Here is an 8932-nt window from a genome sequence, read left to right as displayed (position 1 = left end):
TCCCTGTCGAATACTGTTAACTAGGCTCACCTGAATCACAGTGTGACCTACTGTGAATATACCAGTGAACCGCTACACTCGAACTCTCCAGAAAACCTCCTTGAAGTGAAAAACGGCAGCGGATTTCAAATGCGCAACCGTTCTCCCGAAAACTTCAGTTGAAGTGCATTGTGCAACGCGCTATCGAACGCGAACTCAGCTGTGCGGGAATCTTGGCCAAAAGACTAGACCGGCAACCAACAAGATCCTTTCGGGCATCCATCTTGGATTTCCGCCAAACCCTAAACAACAAACTCGATAGCCAGAAAGCTGCTGATTTACAGGACATTGACCTCTGGAGTTTAGCGAGGTAATTCCTATTCTTCCTTCTTCCTGAAAAGCATATCTTGTGGAAACCTAGAGGCTGAATCTGTACTGACCTGACAGCTGCTTCCACTAAATTCTTTGTTTCATTTGAAGTGAATATAACACTTCCCCCACAGCCTCCTTGAAGCCAACAAATTCCAGATCCTTTTATGAGACATTCCTCAGTCTTTTAATATTAGAAACTACCTTTAGCAGTTCCGACTTATTAAGGGGCTGTTTAGCTGCCTGCCTCCTATTCTTTTTAGGTTGCACCTTTATGACTAACACTGGAGGTCTTGTCTGCTCAGGATCTTTTCCAGCATGAACTGCAACAATACTACTAGGTACAGCTAATGATTTTCTTTTAGCAGATCCTCTATTTGTAGAACCAGCACTTCAACCTTTCATATATAGAGAAAATCTCTCCATGAGACAGTCAATGTGTTTTACGTTCCTAATTGGCCAAAAGTTGTTACCTTTTCTCACAACAGCCTTGTTTTTCACAGATATGGGTTTCTTACTTTTCCTTCTCCCATTCACCATAGACTTGTCATTGGGATCTAAATCTTTCTCACTCGGATGACCCTCAATATCAGTTTTTCTTTTAATTTCTTAGCTTTTTCCCTATTGTGGGGAACCCTTAGGCTCGGGGAGTTGGCTGGTTGACTAAGGGGTTCGCCAAGAGGGGCTATACCACATATCTTCAGCCCATTCTTACAATTTCTTCCACACCTCCTTTCCTGGCATCTCTTTCATCCCTCTGGCCACATAAAAACACTATACCTAGATAGAACCCTTTTTTCTCAAAAACACTTCCCCTTCTCAAAGTTAGGTGGGGACATCTTGAGGCAAAAATCTCACCACTTGTGGCCTCCTTATGGGGGCTTTCCTCATCTTGGTGGGTCGACAGAACACTGGCTTTCAAAATACCCCCCTTTGTCCTTTCTCCTACTGGACCTCTTTAACGTTATCCTTGACTTGCCAGTAGCTTCAATCAGATTTATCATTCTAACATTCTGGGTGTTATTCAAAACTAGAGCTTTTAGCATTCCCTGGAAAGTTACTTGCATTAGGGGGAGTAGATTCAACATTTTTTATATCTTAGGCAATGTCAGAAACATTCCCCAGGGAGTTAATCTCATGTTCGTGTTCATGTTGGCCTGTTTGTTTTCATCAGCCCCTATCATAAGACTAACAGTGGATTCCTCAATCACTTCCCATTTCGTGATAGAGATACAGTCACACTGCAAATTGCCTACTGCTTCAATTAGCACTGCACCTAACTACACTCCCTTCGTAGGTATTGCTGATGATGAACATCTAGGGAATCTTGCCCCAGAAACCCCCCCTTTGGGTCTCCTTCAAGTTTGAGAGACTTGACAAGTCAATCCCCCTATGTCTTGGCCAACACCTTCAGATAAGGAACTCAGATAATCCGCATTAATCTTCTTACTCCTTAATGGGGTAGAAACATCAAGATTGCCCAATGGATAAACAAGGACTTCCACCAATTGATTTTCCTCTATTGCACATAGGTGTTGGGTTTTAGAAAGGGGGTTATCGCACCCTCTGACACCACTTTCATTCCCTCCTATGCTGTAGTGCTCATCTTTTCTTTTTGCAGTAATTTTTCCAGTTTAATTTTTAAAATCCATTTCACTTAGACTTTTAACCAAGACGATCTCCTCTGTGTTTCATTTGGGCCAGGTCTTAAACTTGGGCTTCTAACTTTACATTTTTTTGCAACAAAATCCAGCAAGAAAGATGGTAAACCTGCAACCAGCCTAAATTGCTTTGTGTGACCCACAAGGCAATTACATGGCAAAAGTCCACTGCTCGTAATACATCCAAAAAAGAAACCTATGTTCTAGACTGGCACCCCATCTCACAATCTCAGCCAATAAGGAAAGAAAAACATGGGTAAATTAACTTTCCCTGTGCAAATAGCTAAACTATAGAATTCCTTAATGCCAAAAATAAGAGAACAATTTCAGCTTCAGAAGACTAGTCAAGAGTTAGCTGTTACCTACATCATTACAATACTCACACCACATTTATATACAACTATATACAACAGTGGTTTGAACAAGACATCAAAACAATACATACATTTTGTTTTAAAAAAGACATTAATTTCTGCCATGTATACAACAATGCAATTATATTTATATCTTACATCTAGCAGTGGAAACCTGATAATTGGTGAACATCTTTTCAATAGGATAGTTTAATTTAAAAGCATTTGGAATAAAAGTAGCAAATAAATAAGGCACATTAATAGAATTGTCATTAATTGGTGATCATGATTTGAAACAACATCAGAAAAATTATTGACAAATTATTATTGAAACATTTCGAAAATTTAGACCAATCTAGTTGCCAAAGCAATTACAATTGTATAACCTGTAAAAAATAAATTCCTAATCATTAGTTGAAGAAAAATAAAGAGATGAAGCAGAGTTGTCAAACGTATTAACTCCCTGGGCTAATACCTCTTAGACACGAGTGGTCAGCGCCAAGATGCTCCATGGAGTGTAAGTCGCGTTTATAAAAATAAAATTACATTACATTACATTAACATGAACTGGAATACAAATGACTCTATTGCAAATCAAATACAAATATTCGGGCTATGTTCACTGCTCAAGACGTTTTTTAAAAACTTGAGCTACTTGTCCCAGCAAGCAACATAGTATGGAATCTTCAGATCACCTTCCTATTTGAATTCATCAGTACTTTGGGTCTAGATTAAACAATTGTAATATGTTTTTGTATATAAGAGCAAATTTAGGGAGAGATACATTTCAAATATTATAAATGGTCACATTTGGGAAATAGAGTCTAAAGTTATAGGAAGCTTTTAAATTTACTGGTGAATAGAATCATATATGTTACTGATTTATACTTAGTTAAAAAAGACACAGGTAAATCTAATTGTATTCTGAATTCAAAATTGAGAAACATATCAAATGCATTTCTCCTTCCACCTTTAAAGTAAAAAGATTTATTGCATATGTTTACAAACCTATTATGTCTCTTTAGAAAATTCATAACACTGTTAAGCGGGCAATTGACCAAAATAACAAAAAATGCTAATATTTTAAACTAGGGTACTTAGGAATATAACAATTATGCATATGAAAACAATATTTGAAGATAAAATCATTACATAGAGGTGGTTTATACGCAATCTATCGGGGTATAGATTTCTAATCAAAATTATCCATCAAAGCACCTGACTGCCTAATATTAAAGAAAGACTGATATAATTTAAAATTGGGAAATCGTACAGTACCTTCATGTTTTAGTGTTTTTATTTTGTGTATCGCAATGTTGGAAATCTTATATTATACACAAATTGTGAACATATGGAATTAATGTGTTTAAAATAAAACAAAAAAATAATTTTGAAATATTAAAATTAGAGCATAAAAACACTATATAAAATATGAGGCACAATCATCATCTGAATAGTGTCAAGTTTGCCCACAACATGATAGGAATAAGGGAAAGCAAATAGCAATCAAATTCTGCATTTTAGATTATAAAGTCTGAAAAAGGGATTCATAGATGCAGTGGGATCTGACATACATAAAAAAAATGTCATCTGGATATGCCGATAATTTAATTTCTCCTGTTGCATGAGGAAAGCTAGAGATCTTAGGGTTATATCTAATTCTTTTCAGAATTTTTTTCTAAAATATACACAAAAATTAGAGGGGAAAAAAGACAATCTTTCTTAGTGCCTCTACTTAGATAAAAATATGGGGTAACAACAATTAACCAAAATTCTTGTCCTTGGATTCAAATATAAATAATTGACAAAAGAAATACATTTAGGGCCAAATTCACACCATCCAAGAGTTATATATTCTTGTCCTCAGGTTACAATATCATAACTTCACCGAAAAAACTAATTTAGGGCCAAACCTGATGAAAGACTTTCTCAGCATCAAGTGATAATGCACCATTTGATCTCTTTAATCTATTTGCTTGATTAATAATATTAGAAAACATTCTTGCATTATACCATAGCATAACATATATATTTGTAAAGCGCACGTTCACCCAAGGGTCTCTTGCGGCTGAATAACAGATGTTTGTTACCCAACAATATGGTACTAATTTTTACCGTCCTCAGAAGGATGAAAGCCTGACTGGACCAGCAAAGGTTTGAACCTGTGACCATAAGGGCGAACACAGGCCCCCACTGTGGACATGAAACCAACAAAGACCACTATAAAAAAGGGGGAATTTCCACCTGTCATTACAAATCAATAAAATGGAAATGTTTCACTTATAAATAAAGGATTTTACACATTGGGCATGGATTGAGTAATCAAGAAATACATCTCATAAAGCTGTATGTCCTATTTAAATTTATTGAACATTCATTAAAGAGTTGTATCAAAAGTATGTCATACATTATTTATAAAACCATATATATACAAATTATATTTATTCTTTATTCTTTTTACTTTTCTTTCTTTTTATCCCTTTTCTTCGTTTTCTCTCTCACCCTTCCGCACTCATAACCAATCACTCACAGCTCAACCACAACCCACACTCATTCTATAACCGTGCTCATATAACTGACAAATAAAAAGTCAAACATATATCAACTTAGGTGTATAAACAACAGGAATATTGGCCAAATATCACATCTACTAAAACTGGATCTATACAGATGAGATTACTTTCATCAACTCTTAAGGCAAAACCTTAAGAGTAATATACAATTTATCTCAAATAGTATTCTCTAAATACAATTGCAACATTATGTGAGTTTATCTGAACACTGATGAGATGGTTCCTTCCTGCTTGACCACTCCAAGAGTTTGCATAATCCTGTTGCACCATAAGCTTATGCCAAACCGTGAACATTTTAGTCCACTAAGCCATAAGACTTAGTCATTTGAGGTCATTTCAGTGACCACAGGGTCCATATGCATATGCAGATATGTAATTTTTCCTGTTGAATGAGGAAAGCTAGAGATCTTAGTGTTGCATCTAATTCTTTCCATAAAAAGGTTCTAAACAGAAAAAATAAAGGGGAAAGAAGACAGATGTTCTTATTGTCTCTATATAGATAAAAATATAGGGCAATATCCATTAACAAAAACACTTTCCCTAGGATTAGAAGATATTAACTTCACAAAAGAAAGGCATTTAGGTCCAAATTAAAACCATTCAAGAGTTTTACATTCTTGCCCGAGGATTACAACATCATATCTTCACAAAATAAATATATTTAGGGCCAAATATTATGAAAGACTTTCCCAACTAGCATCAAGTGACAATGCACCAAGGGATCTCTTTCATCTATTAGTTTGATTGATAATATTAGAAAACATTCTCACATTATACCATAAAATATTGTATATATTTGTAAATTGTTCATCCAAGGGTATCTTGGCACTGAATAACAGATGTTTACTGTTACCCATCTCAGTGGTACTCATTTTTATCGACCTTAGAAGGATGAAATCCTGAGTGGATCTGTCATGATTTGAACCTGTGACCATGAGTTTGAATACAGGCCTCTACTGTGGACGTGTTATTCCACTATGCCACAAGACCCAGCTACCAGCAGTAAGTTTACCTTTACTTAAAACCAGACTGGTCAGGCTTACTAAGAGAAGATGATTAGATTCTAAAAGGTATTCTATGACTTTTGCATACATTTTACAATTGTTACTAATGAATGATATAGACTTCTAATTTTACAATATCTAGGGTACTTATCGTGTTTTGGTTTGACAATAATTAAGGCATTTAAAAAATGCCACTAGCTTTAGCATTGGAACAAAGGATTATAAAGTTTGAGTAGCTTAAGTGCAAACAAGGAACTAAAGAAAGAGAAATGTTGAAGGGAAAATGTATCAGCTAATTTGAGGTAATTTCATGGGCCACAGGGTCCTTGGGGCTCTCCCTGTGGCCCCAGAATTTGCCATGTATTGGGTGCCCCGGGTAGACACCGGGAAACCCATGGGCAAATAATGAGCAGCACCCAATATGGGTGTTTGCTGGGGAGCCAGTAATGGCTGCGGGGGCCTTGGTACTCCCTAAGTGACCCACAACATGTAGCATTTTGTGGGTGTTGTGGATGGGCATTAGGGCACCAACTTTAAAATAATGGCCAGCTCCCGTTGGCAGCAACTTTGGGTGCTGGCAAGGAAGCCAGCAGGGAAAGTGGTGGACCAAATTTATTATAAAGTTAGGGTGTCCAGGGTGGGACTGGGACACCCAGAAAAACACACTCAAAAAGTAAAAAAAAAAAATAGTAAATGAGCAGCAGGTGCTGCTCATTAATCATTCACTGCAACAAGCAAGGGGGCTCCATAATGCCCTGTAAGGGATTTTTTAATATATATTTTGATCAGGTGATGCCCCGAGATGGGGAAGGTGCATCAGCAATCCTTTTATTTTGTTGTGGAGGGCTACAGCGAGTGCCGGAGCCCCCATCAATGTTAAAAAGAAAATCATGATGTGGGTGGCAAGGGTAGCATCAGATCAAACTCCATCATCAGTGTATAGTGATATTATAGTCCTAAAGGTGAAACATACATGGGTAGAGTAGCCACAACAATGCACCCCAAGAACAGATAGGCCCGAAATTCTTGAAAGCCCACTGAAAGACACATGGTGATTCTTGATACGGAATTCTTGTTTCTGTTTATTCCTTCTTATGATTTTCTTCTAATCACTTCTCTTCTCCCAATACATGTTTAACATCCTCTTCACCAAGTCTTCCGCCAGGCTAGAAAACAGATAAATGTGCCTTATTTACTAAACAGGAGTATAGATCAAATGATCTTCAATTACAAAAAATGCAAAACCTCAACCAGTATAACAACATCCAAAGCCCAAAATATTCATATGCTTCTTTTGATTTCACTTTTTGGATTTCCAATGTTCTTACATTGCTTGGTGTTCTGCCTTTTTGGTGATAGGAGATCACTTTGCATATACTCATATTTAGTAAATAGGGCACCTTGATAAAGCCATCAGGCCTGTAGCTGTATTTTGTGGTTTTCCGACACTTTGTGAAACCAGTAGAATTGCCTTACTATAAATGATTCAGAAAAGGGGGTGGTGATGAACAGAGTGTCTGAATTAAGCAGACCACTCTTACCCAGTCCAAAGATCAGGGCTTGATCCATCACCGTTTTTTAGCTCACTGCACCATCCCAGCTCAGAACCTGGCTACATGCAAATTAGTCTGTTCCTGTCCCAGTGCATGATGGGAACAGGGCAAACCAAACTACCAAGCCAATTCTTATACTGGGAAGGAAACAAGCTTCCGGGGACCGGTTTCTGGCATTTCAGCCGTCGTCGGCCCGGCTTGCATGAATCCTGATGGTGCAATGAGCAAGGGACACACATCTGAGTATACCCTTCCACGCTTATGGTGGACAAAATGATTCAGAAAAGGTGGTGGTGATGAACAGAGTGTCTGAATTAAGCAGACCACTCTTACCCAGTCCAAAGATCAGGGCTTGATCCATCACCGTTTTTTAGCTCACTGCACCATCCCAGCTCAGAACCTGGCTACATGCAAATTAGTCTGTTCCTGTCCCAGTGCATGATGGGAACAGGGCAAACCAAACTACCAAGCCAATTCTTATACTGGGAAGGAAACAAGCTTCCGGGGACCGGTTTCTGGCATTTCAGCCGTCGTCGGCCCGGCTTGCTTGAATCCTGATGGTGCAATGAGCAAGAGACTCACATCTGAGTATACCCTTCCACGCTTATGGTGGACAAAATGATTCAGAAAAGGGGGTGGTGATGAACAGAGTGTCTGAATTAAGCAGACCACTCTTACCCAGTCCAAAGATCAGGGCTTGATCCATCACCGTTTTTTAGCTCACTGCACCATCCCAGCTCAGAACCTGGCTACATGCAAATTAGTCTGTTCCTGTCCCAGTGCATGATGGGAACAGGGCAAACCAAACTACCAAGCCAATTCTTTTACTGGGAAGGAAACAAGCTTCCGGGGACCGGTTTCTAGCATTTCAGCCGTCGTCGGCCCGGCTTGCTTGAATCCTGATGGTGCAATGAGCAAGGGACTCACATCTTAGGATACCCTTCCACGCTTATGGTGGACAAAATGATTCAGAAAAGGGGGTGGTGATGAACAGAGTGTATGAATTAAGCAGGCCACTCTTACCCAGTCCAAACATCAGGGCTTGATCCAGCACCGTTTTTTAGCTCACTGCACCATTCCAGCTCAGAACCTGGCTACATGCAAATTAATCTGTTCCTGTCCCAGTGCATGATGGGAACAGGGCAAACCAAACTGCCAAGCCAATTCTTATACTGGGAAGGAAACAAGCTTCCGGGGACCGGTTTCTGGCATTTCAGCCGTCGTCGGCCCGGCTTGCTTGAATCCTGATGGTGCATTGAGCAAGGGACTCACATCTGAGTATACCCTTCCACGCTTATGGTGGACAAAATGATTCAGAAAAGGGGGTGGTGATGAACAGAGTGTCTGAATTAAGCAGACCACTCTTACCCAGTCCAAAGATCAGGGCTTGATCCATCACCGTTTTTTAGCTCACTGCACCATCCCAGCTCAGAACCTGGC

This window comes from Lissotriton vulgaris, chromosome 8 (genome assembly GCF_964263255.1).
Source record: "Lissotriton vulgaris chromosome 8, aLisVul1.2, whole genome shotgun sequence".
Classification (NCBI taxonomy): Eukaryota; Metazoa; Chordata; class Amphibia; order Caudata; family Salamandridae; genus Lissotriton; species Lissotriton vulgaris.
The sequence above is the reverse complement of the archived record's forward strand: the minus strand, read 5'-3'. Positions refer to the sequence as shown.